Source organism: Myotis lucifugus, unplaced genomic scaffold, assembly GCF_000147115.1.
Source record: "Myotis lucifugus unplaced genomic scaffold, Myoluc2.0 scaffold_961, whole genome shotgun sequence".
In the NCBI taxonomy this organism is placed as follows: Eukaryota; Metazoa; Chordata; class Mammalia; order Chiroptera; family Vespertilionidae; genus Myotis; species Myotis lucifugus.
Genome location: NW_005872009.1, coordinates 15,268 through 31,831, shown reverse-complemented (window position 1 = coordinate 31,831; position 16,564 = coordinate 15,268). Strand labels below are relative to the sequence as shown.

The 16,564-nt window shown below is 42.7% G+C and overlaps 1 protein-coding gene across 1 annotated transcript in view; it reads right to left on the bottom strand.

The window, feature by feature from the left end:
* Window positions 1-12,985, bottom strand: part of RHOA (ras homolog family member A) — a 25,485-nt gene extending 12,500 nt beyond the window's left edge. The window contains exon 1 of the mRNA XM_006106968.3: window positions 12,852-12,985. The gene's annotated coding sequence lies outside the window, so the exon portion shown is untranslated. The remainder of the gene's footprint in view (window positions 1-12,851) is intronic.
* Between the last annotated feature and the right edge of the window lie 3,579 nt (window positions 12,986-16,564).

The window sequence follows — 16,564 nt, the reverse complement described above, 5'->3', positions numbered from 1 at the left end:
CACCTTAGCCTTGCCTTAGGGTCCTCTAAAATTCTAACAGCAACCTTCCACCTTCTCTCCATTCCTGATCCCACACCAGGTGCCATTCACTGGCCTTGTCAAACTCTTCCACCTCAACTCAAAGCAATGCCCTCTCTGAAAAGTTATTCCCTTTCCCCAGAAAACAACATTTCACCTGCCCATCCAAAACCCGTACCAAGGCTCATTTCTGATCTTACATCCCCCACACTCAAACATCAGATCTTGGCCCTGGCTGGTGTGGCTCAGGGGACAGAGCATCGGCCTGCGGACTGAAGGGTACCAGGTTTGATTCCAGTCAAGGGCACATGCCCAAGTTGCAGGCTCAATCCCCGGTGGGGGGCATGAAGGAGGCAGCCGATCAATGATTCTCTCTCATCATCGATGTTTCTCTCTCCCCCCCTTCTCTTTGAAATCAATAAAACTATTTTTTAAAATCAATAAACATATCCTCAGGTGAGCATTAAAAAAAGACTAATTCAATATCCTATATTTTTATTCCTTTAATCATTACTTTTCAAATAATATAACCCTATTAACCATCCCTCCAGGTGATTCTGATACATGCTAAATTTTGAGAACCCTAGATTTAGTGCACGTGTAGTTTTACTTCTAGGGGTAAAAGGAAGCAGCCACCCTCCTTCCCACCGGATACCAGGGATAATTTCTCTGAAATCTTTTTATTGCTTCTTAGTAATACTCGGACCTACTCTGGCTTCAATTATGAAATCCCAATCTACATTTTAGTATGTTTCACAGGTATCTTACTTGCCCAGTATAACTGAACTTCTTAGTCCAAAGTACATAATCCTTCCTCACAAAATGAGCTTTCTAAAATGGCCAATAAACACAGGTAAAGGTGTTTAACCCCTTGGTCATCAGAGACATGCAATTAAAGCCACAATAAGATACTGCCACCTACCCCAGCTTGACTAAAATTTAAAAAGTGCTGTTGGGAAGCAACTGGAACATGCATTTCCTGCTGGTGGGAGTGTACAACTACTTTGCTAAACTTGTTTAGTAGTGTGTACTAAAACACAACATTCCCTTTGGTATAAACCCACAGAAATATTTAATAAATAAGTACACCAAACACATGTGCAGGATTTGTTATAGCAGTATTCCTAACAGGCAGAGATAATCGCCAGTCAACAGCTGAATAGCTATGTTGTCAGACAAATTAAGACTTTAAACAAAAAAAGATTACAAGAGACAAAAAAGACACATATTGCATATACTAGTATTGATGAAAGGTGCAATACATGAAGAGGATACATTATAAACATATACAGACGAACACAGAACAATGAGCACTGGTATAGGGGGAGGGGGGAGGGGGAGGGGAGGGGGGAACGGGAGAAACAGAGAAACACGTGAAGGAGATACATCCACTGACTGCCTCCAGCATGCACCCTGGCAGGGCGGCTGGGAGTGAACCTGTAACCCAGATACACGCCCTTGACAAGGAACAGAAATCTCCACCCTTCAGTGCTCATGCCAACGCTCAAACAACTGAGCCGCACAGGCCAGGGCATCACTGGTTGATTCTTTTATGTGCCCTGACTGGGAAACGAACCCACAACCTTGGCATACTGGGGGTGGGGGGCACAATGCTCTAACCAGCTGAGCTACCTGGCCAGGGCTCAAGCACAATTTAACACTGGCAAGGGCTGATTCCCCCCTACCCCCCACTCATACACTCCACTTTAACACCTTTAAGGCTAAGTTACTCCTCCCCAGGGAAGCCTCCCTGGCTTCTCTAAGACACATTTTCCTTCGTTCCTGAATTCCTATAGCACTTAGTCTACTCAGTGCTGCTTCACAAAGAACTATGCAATCGGGCTCCCTCCTCTCTGGTTCCAGGTTCATCACCCAAGAACTGCAGCTGCCAAGTCACCACAGTCCTGGTGGTCAGTGCACGTCATAGCTACCGGTTGGACGGTCGCTCAGGCATACACACACACACACACACACACACACACACACACACACACACGAGACCCGATGCACGAAAATTCGTGCAAGAGTAGGCCTTCCTTACCCCGGCTGCCGGCACTAGCTTCCCTCCGGCACCTGGGACCCAGGCTGGCTTCCCTTAGGCCGCCTGCAGGCACCTGGGATCTGCACTGGCTTCCCTCCGGCCCTAGGTTCATCAGGAAGGATGTCCGGAAGATATCCGGTCTAATTAGCATATTACCCTTTTATTATTATAGATATAGATGGACTTATATCATTTGATATTGTTTGCACTTTTGTTTTTTTAATCTTTTTTTCATATAGATATTGATTCAGAGAGAGGAAGGGAGAGGGAGAGATTGAAACATCAATGATGAGAGAGAATCATTGATAGGCTGACTCCTGCTCGCCCCCTACTGGGGATCGAGCCTGCAACCCGGGCATGCGCCCCTGACCGGAATCGAACCCAGGACCCTTCAGTCCCCAGGCCGAAGCTCTATCCATTGAGCCAAACCGGATAGGGCCTGTTTGCGCTTTTAGAGAGAAGGCTCTGGAGCCAGGTGTTGGGGTTCAAAGCAGCTGTGAACCTTCGGGCAAGTGACAACCCCTCTGTGCCCCTGTCCCAGTGTCCTCACCTACACCAACGGGAAAATAAAGGGCAGGGGTAATTACTAAATGAGTTAACACAGGAAAGCATTTAGAATACATAATTCCTAGCACATAACAACTAATGTGTAACTGCTGGGTACTATTATCCGTAAACTCCAAAAAAATAACTGTATCTTCATTTCTATATTCCCTACAATGCCTGGCAGGGTCAAAAATAGTCCTGAACCAAAGTATGTGTTCGTTGATGGAATTAAAGATAAGAAACCTAACCTTCTTAAGTTAATGGATAAAAATGTGTTGGTATAAGGGAGTTAATTTTCTAACCTTTTGAAAGGAAACTTTCAAAAGCTCAAGTTACTAAGATTAGACATCAGCCTTCAAATTTACTTCCTCTAAATTACTTCCCTTCTTTTCTGGATTGGCCTTAGTCTCAGTCTTCAAGTACAAATTACTTCTTTTCAAACAAGATTTACAAGTAACAAACACTGTATATAAGCCTCCTTTGTCCCTACATTCATGTATGTACAAAAGGGGGGGGGGGCGGGGGACGGACTGAAAGGCTACCTTATCGCCTCAGACATGGCGAAGCCTGAAGAAAACACTAGTCCTCCTGTCATATTTGAGAGAGCAGCAACTGTCAACCACCATAGAGATTCATTATGGGGATCAAAAATAACTGGTTACAAACAGCTAAAGTACTGAAGATTGCAAATAATTTATTTTTCCATAAATTAGAAGATTCAAGTTTCAGTGAATACAGTGATTTCCCAAACTTCCCTCAATCTAGCTAGTGACTCTTTAAGGTCTCTGGCATTGTAGTAAGTGTTCCCAGGCAGCAGCGCCATCATCGTTACCTGGCCTTGTGCAGCATCATGCTTCCTCCTGTAGCTGGAGGGAGATGCAATCACACACCCTCCAACCCCTCCCCAGCCACACATTCTGGAAGGGCCCTGTGACTGACACATGTTCTCTGAGCTCCATGTGGTTCTTATCCGCCTCCCCGCCACCCAAAACACTAGCACCACCCTGACCACACACCACTTGGCCACACCTTACATTGGGCTACAAATCCGAGTGCCATTCTGGGCAAGCCTCACGAGCATTCAGCACCTACCATGGATACTCAATAAAACCAGAAATATTCATTCCACGATAGGTCCCACACAGACTACCCAGAGCAAATGTTCCACTAGAAATACTTTCAGTTACAGGTGGCCAGAGTAGAAAGAGAGCCATGTACAGTAGCGGTTAAGGAGCAACACCACCTGAGCGTTCATCTTGCTCTATCACTTACTAGTTTTGTGCCCCTTTACAACCAGTTTACTTATCTGTCAAGTGGAAGATGGAACCTTTGGGATAGGGTGGTCTAAAGATTAAATAAGATATTACACAAAAAGAGCTTAGACTAAAATATTAGACAAAAGAGCTTACCTATACTGAAAATAGGTCAGTATTCAATAAATGTCTGTCATTGTTGTTTAGGTCTTATTTGGATAAATAGTAACTCCCTCCTTCAAACTGTAACTGTCCAAAATTTGAAGACCAGTTTATAATATGGCCTGACCTCAAAAGAATGTTTTCCCTAAAATGAAACTTTTACCAGTCTAGCAACTAATTATTTTTCCAAAGTGCATGTCCCATCCCACCCTCTTCTTTATTAAAATATATATGTATATATACACAGTAACTTATCTTCCACTCCCCAGAACTATAGGCCCACAAATGTTTCTAAATTCAGAATTTTTCAGATTTTAGAAGGGTAATATGGTGCAAATGCCAAATATTCTGTAACATAACCAATAGGTTAATATTCTTCAGTAAAATAAATGAATATTCACACTAAGTAGGATAAAGACTGAACAACCTCATCAGTTCAGTTGAGGTTTTGACATCAAACGAGATTGTGATTTTCAGAACTTTCTGAACGGCAGTCACGAAAAGCCTTAAGCCGTGGCCAGTTTGTTTAAACACACACACTCCTCTCAGTCCTTTTAACACCTTTCCCAATGCCCTCGAGTCTGATTTTTCCACGACTCCAACCACACTGCTATCTCAGAGAAGTGGCCCGAGACCCTCCTACCATTTCTCTTGGAAAATTAAAACAAGATAGGCTTTCAAGTAGGCGAATAAGGGTTGTGTGGTGTGCTTAAAATGCAGGACTGACAGTAATTTGAATTCTATAACCTAAATTAGCTAAATAATTTTATTTTTTTATTTTTAGTGATTTCTTTTTTTAGCTGAAAAATTTTGATAACTTGTTTAGGGACTACACATTTGCAATACTAATTTTCTCAGACTCATCATAAATCTGCCTCTATACACAATTTTTAGCTTATTTTTGGCAGATAAGGAGCCACCAAAGATTTTGAAATGGTGCTACCAGGTTATAATGAATGCATTATGCAGACATTTATTAGCCAAACATTCATTATAAGCAAGCACAAAAGAGTTCTTCAGCCAAAAACAGAAGTAGAAATAATTTGACTGAATAACTATACTGCTTCTGCTGGATTAAGATCTTTATAATATTTTGGAAAGATAATGAGTAAAGTTCCATGCAGATAAAATAATCACAGCTTTAAAAATGACTAATTCAGCATACTTAAGATAATTATAATTTTACCTCATAATTCTTCATAGAGACTAATTATGCAAAAGAAAACAGTGATGAGTACAGCAAGCTTTCTACCATTTCTCAACCATCCATGAAATAAAAGCATTTACTACAGCATAGCTTTGGACATGACTTAACTTTTAGTTTTTTCTAGCATTTATTACTTTAAACAGGACTTAAGATTAGAAATTAAGTTCATCAGACTTATCCTGTTGACGTCCATAAGTCTCAATTATGTAATCCAGGTGAAAAATTTTTATATTTCTCTTCCCAAATAAGTTGATATAAACCATTACTGTACAGATGACTCTTACAAAGTAAGGGTTGTCTAGTCTTTTGGAAACTAAACTTGAAAACTTAAAAAACACATAAAAATCCTGTGAATTTCATTAAGAATGATCCTGGTGTACATAAAAACTTCTACCCAACCCTAGTTTTGTCAATGTTAGTTTCTGTGGGAGGCAGTAGTGTCAATGTAAGGAATGCAAGAATATTTTGGATGAAATCTGGGTAAAAGGCCATATTGAAGTTAAGGTAATAACTAAATCCCAAGACACTAAAGCGAAATTATAAAACCCCAAGCACACAACCACTCTCGGCCAAAACAATAAAATACCCACAACTCAGGTTATTAAGCCATGGTTTCTTCCTCCTTCCCCTTATCCAGACCTGCGTGCACCCCGCTCACCCTTCCCTCGCCCACTAGGCGAAACCTCCTACCTAAGGCTAAGTCGCTCTCTCAAGGCCTTCCCTGAGCTGCCAACTTAGATCAGGCCCCTTAGGTCCTCCCCCAGCACCTAACATTTCTCTCTTCCCCACTCTTAATTTTTAAAAAAGATATATATTTTTATTGATTTCAGTGAGGGAGAGAGAGAGACATCAATGATGAGAGAGAATCATTGATAGGCTGCCTCCTGCATGTCCCACAATGGGGATGGAGCCCGCAACCTGGCACGTGCCCTTGACAGGAATTGAACCTGGGACCCTTCAGTCCGCAGGCCAATGCTCTATCCACTGAGCCAAACCAGCCAGGGCTCTTCCCCACTCTTTACACCCCTCCAAAGTTCTTCCTGCCAGACTCCACTGGTATAATAATATCTTATTCCAACAAGCACAGAATAGTTAAATGTTCAAATAACAAATAGTTAAATATTCAAATAACAAATTTGAAAAAATAAATTTCCAGGAGCCAAGAAACTTTATATAACTAATGTGCGGCACGCAGATTTTATAAAGAAGGCCCGGCCTAGCTGGTTTGGCTCAATGGCTAGAGCATTGGCCTGCAGACTGAGGAGTCCCAGGTTCGATTCCGATCAAGTGCACATGCCTGGGTTCTGGACTTGATCCTCAGTAGGGGGTGTGCAGAAGCAGTCGATCAATGACTCTCTCCCATCATTGAGATTCCTATCTCTCTGTCTCTCTCCCTTCCTCTCTGAAATCAATAAAAAATAAAGGCCCGACTGGTATGGCTCAGCAGTTGAGTGTCAACCCATGAATCAATAAATCACTGGTTCGATTCCCAGTCAGGGCACATGCCCAGGATGCCAGTTCGATGGGGGTGTGTGTGTGTGTGTGTGTGTGTGTGTGTGTGTGTGCGTGCGTGTAGGAGACAGCCGCTGGGTGATGTTTTTCTTTTTCTTTTTTAAATATATTTTATTGATTTTTTTGCAGAGAGGAAGGGAGAGGGATGGAGAGTTAGAAACATCGATGAGAGAGAAACATCGATCAGCTGCCTCCTGCACACCTTCTACTGGGGATGTGCCCGCAACTGAGGTACATGCCCTTGACCGGAATTGAACCTGGAACCTTTCAGTCCGCAGGCTGACGCTCTATCCACTGAGCCAAACCGGTTAGGGCGGTGATGTTTTTCTTTCACTGATGTTTCTATCTCTTCATCCCTCTTCCTTCCTCTTTCTCTAAAATTCAATAAAGGAAACAAAAATTGAAAAAACAAAAGTTAGCCCTGGTCACTGTGGCATCATCCAGAGCACGGAAATGTTGTAGGTTCGATTCCCGGTATGGGGTATATAGGAGGTAGCCAATCGATGTTTCACTCTCACATCAATGTTTCTCTCTCACTCCCTTCTTCTCTCTCTAAAAATCAATTTAAAAATCCAATAAATAAATAAGAAAAAGAAAAGTTACAACACGATCAGCTGTGTATGCTAGTGGTGAGTCTTCCTCCTTCAGCACTTTGCTTTGATAGTACAAGAATCAGAAATTTCAACAGTCTGTAACAAGGAGTGTTACAGCACAGAACCTCCTTCTAAACTCATCTGCTCTTATTTTAGACAACTGTTTAAGTCTAACTGGCCAGTAGATCAGTTCACAGTAATTTAGAAAAATACATGCTTGGGTGAGAAGAGGTACAGCCTTTGACAAGAATGTAGGAGGCAGAAAACCCTGTAAATTGGGCTCAGAAATGTCAATGGGGAGGGAGGAAAGTGTCATTTGGGCCAATTCAGAGTCCTAGAGTGGAGCAACAGACTTCACAGATGGACCTCAAAAATCCTTTAGGAGGAAAGACCTTAATCATTACACACGGAAGCTTAATGCCCAGATACCAATAGGACAGAAAAAGAGAAGATACCCACTACAAAACGAAACACGTTTTAAGGAAGAAGTTTTCGTTGTCAAGAGCACAGTAACAACATCTCAATGGTTTCATGTCTCAAAGGTTCTATAAGAATCACTAAACACATACAAATCACAGAGAAGTGTAAAAGTTGCCCTAAATGCACCCTCTTGCAGTAAAGCTTGCATCCTCTTGATGGAAAGCTATCAGCACTATAAAACTGAAAATAAAGGTAAAAATGCAGCCTTTTCTCCAGAAAGTCCTAAATTTTTGTTCAAATAAACCTGGTTGAAAGGAAATATGGCCCTTTCAGAAACACACCCTTTTCCAACACTCATTCCCCAGCTTCTCGCCCTTTATAAAGTATACATCTTTTTTTCAAGTATTTTTTCCCCATTGATTTTTAGAGAGAGTAGAAGACAGAAGGAAAAACAGGGAGAAATATCAATGTAAGAGATACACATCTATTGGCTGCCTCCTGCATGAGCCCAGACCAGGGCCAAGGCCGGGGAGGGGCCTACAACTGAGGTACATGCCCTTGATTGGAATTGAACCCGGGACCCTTTGGTCCACAGGCCAATGCTCTAGTCACTTAGCCAAACCGGCTAAGGCTAAAGTATTTAAAAAAAAAATTTTTTTTATTGATTTCAGAGAGGGAGGGAGAGGGAGAGAGAGAAACAGCAACGATGAGAACCATGGATCGCTGCCTCCTGTATGCCCCACACTGGGGATCAAGCCCACAGCTGGAGCACGTGCCCTTGACTGGAATCGAATCCAGGAATCTTCAGTCAGCAGGCCGATGCGCTATCCAAACCAGCTAGGGCTAAACAATATTTTTTAATTATTTCAGAGAGGAAGAGAGAGGGAGAGAAAAACATCAATGATGAGAATCATGGATTAGCTACTTCCTACACACACCCCCTACTGGGGACTGAGCCCACAACCTGGGGATGTGCCCCAACCTGGAATCGAACCGTGACCTCCTGGTTCTTAAGTCCATGCTCAACCAGTGAGCCACACTGGCCAGGCAAAGTAGACATCTTAAATGAATAGGAAACATACTCTTCAGTAAGTCAGAGGAAGAATCCTTAGTAAGTTTCTCCAACGTCTCCCATCTCAAACAATTCACTTCTCAACCTGACAACCCTTCCATGTTGATACCCGTACGATCAGTCACGCATCTCTCTCTCAGGGAACAAGCAAAAGACAGAATGCGGGAATATGAGTCAGTTTACCACTGTTAAAACCTCAGGATATTGTGCTGTGAATATTTTCGTATTTTATTGTTTTTGTTGCTGCTTGTAATTATTGTTAAATTTTCATTTACATTTCATGTCCTTTTTGTTTTTAAAGTGTTTATTTAAAGATTAAACAGTACAATAGACATGTAAGAAAAGTTAAAACAGGGAATCATTTGGGGGTCTGGAACGGATTAATTCAATTTACGTTATTTCTAATGGGAAAAAATAATTCAGTTTTCGAACAGCCTTCCGGAATGAATTAAGTTTGAGAAAAGAGGTTCCACTGGATTTAAACTGTTTCACTGCCATGGGCAGAAACCTATCCTATCAACTCCAGGTTCACCCACACCCAGAACTGTGCCCGCCACATAGGAAACACCATTAAACAACGGGAAATTAAATTGAAAACATAAAGCCATTTATTTACAAACTACATAGGAAACCTCTGGCAAAAAGGCTCAAACCACCATCTGTCATGTGCTCATAATGAGCTTGAGCCTGGATTATTTGCCATCTTGATCGAGCAGTTGCCAAGGGTTGATGCCAGCTCAAGGGCCCTTGGAGATGGAGCAGCGTGCCTAAGGCACACAAAGGCAAGCAAAGGGGTTACCCAGCCTCCAATATAATGCCAAGTGAGACTCACCCAGACTTCAATTCCTTGGGGGGGTTGGGGGGGGAGGCAAGAAACACTGAGGGAACACACTTTCTGAGTGTCATGACAGCCACCTCAAAATGTCAATATCCCAAGGTTAACCTTACATGGATGCACAGGATCGGGATGTCTCTGTGCAGCCTAACTCTCCACTGCACTGCCCCCAGCAGAGAAGCAGGAACTAAGAGGGAAGCCCACCGCGGTACCTAATGGCCTGCTGGAGTGTGTCAGCGCGGACCTCGCGCCGCTAGGCACCATGCATTCTGGCACGAACACCTCTATTCTTCAAGCCTCCACAATTAGAAGACTGAAACCTTCAGGGTGGGGACTGAACATCTATTTAAAACTTTCTTTTTTTTAACTGAGGTGAAGTTCACATAATATAAAGTTAACCTTTTTACAGGATACAATTTCAGTGCTACTTAGTGCATTAGCAATGTTGTGCGTGTTACACCAACACTACCTAGGTCCAAAACCATCACCACAAAAGAAACTCCACACCCATTGAGCAGGCAGCCCCACACCCACTCCCCCTCGTCCCAGCACCTGGCAAAACCACCAATTTGCTTTCTGTCTCTATGGACTTACCTATTCTGGACATTTCATACAAATGAAATCATACAGTATGTGGCCTTTGTCTCTGGCTTCTTTTACTTAGCATAATACTTTCAAGGTCCATGCATGTTGTAGCATGTGTCAGTGTTTCATTTTTTTAAGTGGCTGAGTACCATTCCACCTGTTGATGGACATTTGGATTATTTCCACCTTTTGGGTATGAATAGTGCTTTGAACATTTATGTACAAGTGTTTGTTCAAGTACTGTTTTCAATTCTTTTGGGTAAATATCTAGGAATGGAATTGCTGGGTCATATGGTAATATTCTCTCTCTCTCTCTATATATATATGTATACATATATATTTTTAAATTGATTTCAGAGAGGAAGAGGGAGAGAAACATCAATGATGAGAGAGAATCATCAATTGGCTGCCTCCTGCTCACCCCACATTAGGAAGTGAACCTGCAACCCAGGCATGTACCCTGACTGGGAATTGAACCATGGCCTCCTGGTTCATAGGCTGATGCTCAACCACTGAGCTGCGCTGGCTGGGCGGTATTTACTAACTAAGGAACTGCCAAACTACTTAAATGAGTATATTTGTTGTACGGAAATTATACCTTTAATAAAGGCGAGTAATGGAAAAAAAACCAAAAAGCTTTCTGCCATGGCCAGTGTGGTGTGGTGTGGTGGTTGGAGCATCGTCCCAGGCTCCAAAAGGTCACTGGTCTGATTCCCAGTCAGAGCACATACCCAGGTTGCGGGTTTAATCCCCAGTCTGGGTGTGTGAGGAAGGCAACTGATTGATGTTTCTCTCTCTCCCCCCTTCCTCCCCTCCCTTCCTCCCTCTCCCTTCCTTCCCCCTACTCTCTCATATCAATAAAAGCGTATTAAAAAACAACAACAAACTTTCCAAAATGTTTCCAGTTTTTGGAATTGGATACCAACAGTTTGTGAACCACTGTTCCTACGCATGAGTGACCCAGCAGTGAGCTGTTATATTCCCCTAAGACTTCATTCTTACTACTCCCACACCAAAAACAAACAAACAAACAAACAAACAAACAAAATCTCTCCCAAATGATATTGAAGACGTGTAACTATTTTCTTTTTCCGCTTTGCCCTCTTCCACCTCCCCCTGCCCCCAAGATCTGTGATCCCTCACAGCGCTCCATTGTCACCCATTCTACAGAAGAGGAAACTGAGTCACACTGGGTCACATTACTGTCCAGAGTCATAAGCTATCAAGTGTATGAACTAGTACTTAACTGTCAGCCTCTCTTCAGAGTCCATGATCTTACCTAAGATATTCTATTGCCTTTCTTTTCTGAACTTAAGACCTTCAAAAGATAAACAGAGCTTCTTTCTGAATAACTGGAAAAGTTCAACAAGAGACTTCATCAAAAAAGAACTTTTTCGCAAAGAACTCTAAACACGGTATTTCCAACATAACTGCCAAATCAGCCCAGCTGGTGTGGCTCAATGGTTGGGCATTGACCCATGCACCAAAACTTCACAGCTTCGACTCCCAGTCAGGGCACATGCGCCTGGCATACAGTAGCTATTCTGTAATAACTACTTGTTAAATGAGTAAATAATGAAAAAAGTACAAACTAGCTTGGCCATTCCTCACATACTAAAGAAGAGTTCAAAGCCAACCAAATCCCCTGCCATCATATGCCTTCCCTGTCATGCAGCCCATCTCATCAAATGAGAATCACCTTAGGAAATAATTGTTCCACACAGAGTGCCCTTGAATCCAAGGAGACCAAGGAAAGGTGGTCCAAATGGTACCAGACCAGGACATTTATTACAGTGTCCATTAAATTAAAATACTATTTCCCTATCTGTAATCAGTTTAAGACATCTGCAACAGCTGCTAGATGGGCTGTTATACCTGCTGTTAACATTGCTCTCTTCCAAGCCAGGGCACTGCTACTGCCCACTCTTCTGGTAAGGACTGTCCTGTTTCTCATTCTCTAATTGGTTCATTTTCTATTCATAATTAGATATACCCACAGCACAGGCTGTGAGCAACTGTAAGATGACCAAACTATGCAATCCAGAAAATGAAAATTTAAACATGAGCCCTGGCCAGCGGCACAGTGGTTAGAGCACCAGCCCGTGCAGCGGGGTGTGCCCGGGTTGCAGGTTTGATGCCTGCCCTAATGCGTCTCTCACACTGATGTTCTCCCCCCCCCCACCCCCCCCCCCCACTCTCCCTGAAAAGCAATGGGAAAAACATCCTCCTGTGAGGATTCATCAAAAGAAACTTAGACACGAAAAACAGAAGGATGAGAGGAATGGTCCACAAGTAGAGAAGCGTGTGTGTAATACGGTGAGTCCATCTCCTTGAAGATTAAGAAAGAGGTTAGGAAATGTATCTTCATCTAAGGAAGAAATGTTTCTTAGAGAAAAAGGAAGTTAGAGGACTACCTCAGGGAGAGGTAGAAACACAAGACCAAAGAGAAAAGTCGTGGGATAAGATAACGATCTCAAGACTGTGGAGAAGAAGATCAGCAGTGATACACCCACATTTTCCTAGAATCCACATTAACACACAATCTATTATAACAATCTCTATTCCACGGGGACAGGAGAAGGAAGGAAGAGGCTTCTATTTACATACCTTACAAATGTGCTGCAAGACCCACGCTCGGCCTGTGGCAGAAGTTCTACAAAGTGCCTCGAACTTCTCGGATGAAAGGCACTATAAAAACATTTAAAAAATCAGGAATTATGTCTATTCATTTCACAAGAAAAAATACATAGCACAATATGTAAATGGGCTTGCCCAAAGTTCCACGAAATAATTTAGATTTCAAGAGAGGAAAAGAGTGCAAAATTTAATTTTTAATTGACACACCATAAAAATGTATCACATTTATACAAGTCTTGGCATCTTTCACTTAGCATAATGCACACAAACAACCTTATTTTCTGGACATTATAAATGAATGTTGCCCTTTTAAAAGCAAATGTCAAAAACAGATAAATCCTATGTAAATTAATTTTCCAACTTTTTTATTGTAAAAATTTTCAAACACACAGCAAAGTTAAAAGAATTTAACAGTGAACACCTGCATCCCTACCACCTAGCCTACCAGAAACACTTTAATGACTTGCTTTATCAACTGTATTTCCTTTTTCAGACAGGCATTACAGAGGAACCACAGGCCAAAGGCAACTGTCAGAAAAGTCAATGGCTTAAAAAAAAATAGGTCAAGGAAATAAATAATAACAGGAAATCTTTGATATTTTTGTCAGAAATTATTAGTATTAGCTTATTAAAGTCAGATCTACCTTTACCCTCAATGAACAATTCTAGCCACTTATTTGTTTAGTATTAGATCATAACATACCCCAGCTAAAAGAAAAAAAATCTAATTTCTCATCTCAGAACAAACCTGAAGAACTTCCCACGTTCTAAAAGCTGTACATGATCTAGTCCCTGCCATCTTTCTACTTTCATTTGATCTCTCACTTTTCTCTTTACTCCAAACCTATTTCACCGACTACTTATTTTCTCCTTTCCCTTCACTTGAATATTAAGATACTGTGATAAATATGCTTATTGAATATATTTAGTTTACCAGCCCTCTTTAAAATAATCAAGCTCCATTTGGTATAAACTGCAAAGTGGCTGCAATTTAACAGAGTGTATCTCTCATATTTTGATGATTATTAGCTATAAAATGTCAATGCCTACCTGATTTCAGTCACATGACTACCATCATTATGAGCATACAAGGCTGTCACTTATTACCACAGCCCCACAGATTAAAAATAAATCACTTAAAATAGAAACACTTGAAATAAGAATTTTATGGTAATTAATAACTTTAAACTGTTTTGGAAATTTTAATTTATTAATCCCACGAGTACTTAACAGTGAGCATGTCCCCAAAATACTCCAGGGTATAGTAAGACACATCAACACAAGTTTAAAATGTAGTTACATTAACGTGTAGGAACGGTGCTTAAAGGAATAAACTGAGTGGCAAGGGAAGACGAAATACTTAGGGACCTTTTAAAACTACAAGTATGTGATTACAATCCAGCAATTATGTACCATTTATCATTATCACTAGTAGCCATAATGCAATGAAACCCAAGGTGCTGTCTATAGAAGCCCAGATTGGTTCTCTCAAAAACTGAAATATCACTCTCTTCTGACAGCGCTAACACACACCTCACAGCTTTAGGACAAATAAGACCCGAAGGAGCAACCACTTCCTCCTCCTGTCACTGCGTGGACTCCACCCCACAGACAGGAAACACCTGAAGATCTACCTGTTTTCACTCTCCTAACAGCTCACACTCCCACATGACCAGGGTAAACCTTTAAAAGAAGTTAACTGACAAAAAAGGAATCAGGACTATGAAAATACTCCAACAAAGCCACTAACATACACACAAGGAACTATCTACATGATATATGTAGTTTCTGCCCATTCTACCTCAAAATCAATAATCAAATGAGTACAAAGTTGCCCAATAACATCTTAGCCTGACCTATAAATTAAAAATTATGTTGCATTTGGGGCAGGGAAGTCTGGGACTCCCTGTGGAAGAAGGTGGTCCCTCAACAGATCCAAAACCTAAAGCCAGGACTAGGCAGGGACGGGCATATATATTGATTTATCTATTCCGATCAGCTGCTACAGGATCACCCGTTACAGGGAGGAGAGCACCTTAAAGAACTGAAATTTGTTTGGAAAATGAAATTTTCAGATTTTTCCAACATATGTAAAACCAGCAACATACAAACGGAGAAAACACCGGAATAAGCTGACTCTAAGCAAGCCGTTGGGGAGCGCACGGAGAACTCCCTCCAGGAAAACAGTTGTGGCCTGTACCTGGCTGGACATGACCGAAGACATTTACTTGGGTCTTTAAACTGAATTTCCTCATCTGCAAACGGGGCTGGGCTACGAATCCTGAAGATTCCTTCCCCGACCCAAATTCGGGATCTACGGAAAAGTCGCATTCCCACTCTCCTCTTCCTCCCACTGCAGGTTTTTCTGCGAATGGAAGCTGTAAATCTAGGATTAGAGTGTGATTCGAAGCAAGTCCCATGGTACACGCGGTATGTCCCCAAGAGCCACCAGTGCTCTGCCACAGGGGGTGCGACGACTCTCAAGACAACTCACCGAGAGACCCCGGGCGAGTTACCCTCCGCACCGAGAGCGAGCCCGGGGGTTCGGTCCAAACAATGTCACGGTGTCAAACTCTCAGGACAACATCTCCACCAACTTAGCCGTGTCCAAGGGCCTCCCTGCAACTGCACAGCCACCTTACACCAAGTGGCTGAAAATGTCTCACCCTGGACAACACTGAAGATTTTTTTTTTTTGAGTATTTTCCCGCCCATTCAGACCTGGCAGGGAGGAATACAACCTGATTACACACCTGCAAGTTACTTCAAAAGGCTGCCTTCAACACAAAGGAACCAAACCCGTCACCAGCAGGGGTTCCGGGTTTAAATCGGGCCCTGGCCGGGCACCTCACTGGTTAGCGTGCCCAGGCAGCCAAGGTTTGGGGTTCGATCCCCAGTCGGGGAACACACCCCCAACAGTTAATGAGCAGATGGTAAGTGGAACAAATCAATGTCTCTCTCTCTCTCTCTCTCTCTCTCCAAAAGTCAACAAACACGTAAAAAAAACACGTAAAAAAATAATTGTAATCAGGACCATTGAAAAAACACGAGTGGAACCAGCTGCGAGGTGAAAAGGGTGCGTTTCCCACCGCCACCCACTAACCAGGATTCTGTGCAAACAGCGCTCCTCCTGAAGGCGACCTGGAACGGGGTCCAGCCCGAACGGGGTCCAGCCTGGAACGGGGTCCAGCCCGAACGGGGTCCAGCCGTGACGAGGGACGGATGCTCAGGGGACGCCTGGTCAGGGCAGCAACTTGGACCAAGCAAAGTTGCAAATCAATGCTATTTTGATGAGACATCGTTTAAATTACTTAAACCATGAAAAATGGCTTTCCTGGGTAACTCCCCTCTTGGGAACACCGAAGAATCCTAACCCCCAAGACTTCAGCGCTATCTTTTACTTACACCACCTCTAAAAACGCTGCATTAAAAACAAAAAATCTACCCAAAACATAACTGGACTTCACCCCGTGTAAACCGGTGATTCATGTTTCACGTTCAATGTAAGAGACAAAATGGAGTTGTAAGAGTTTCTTTCCCGTTGCAACTCCCGCAGGCACGCGCGCTGGGCAGCTCGGGGGCCCCCGCCCTGCCGGCCGAGAGAGAGGAAGCGTCCGGGACCGCGGCGGGCGGCGGGGCTCCGCCAGGCCCGGCCGGCGGGGAAGGGCGCGGGAGGCCGCCGGC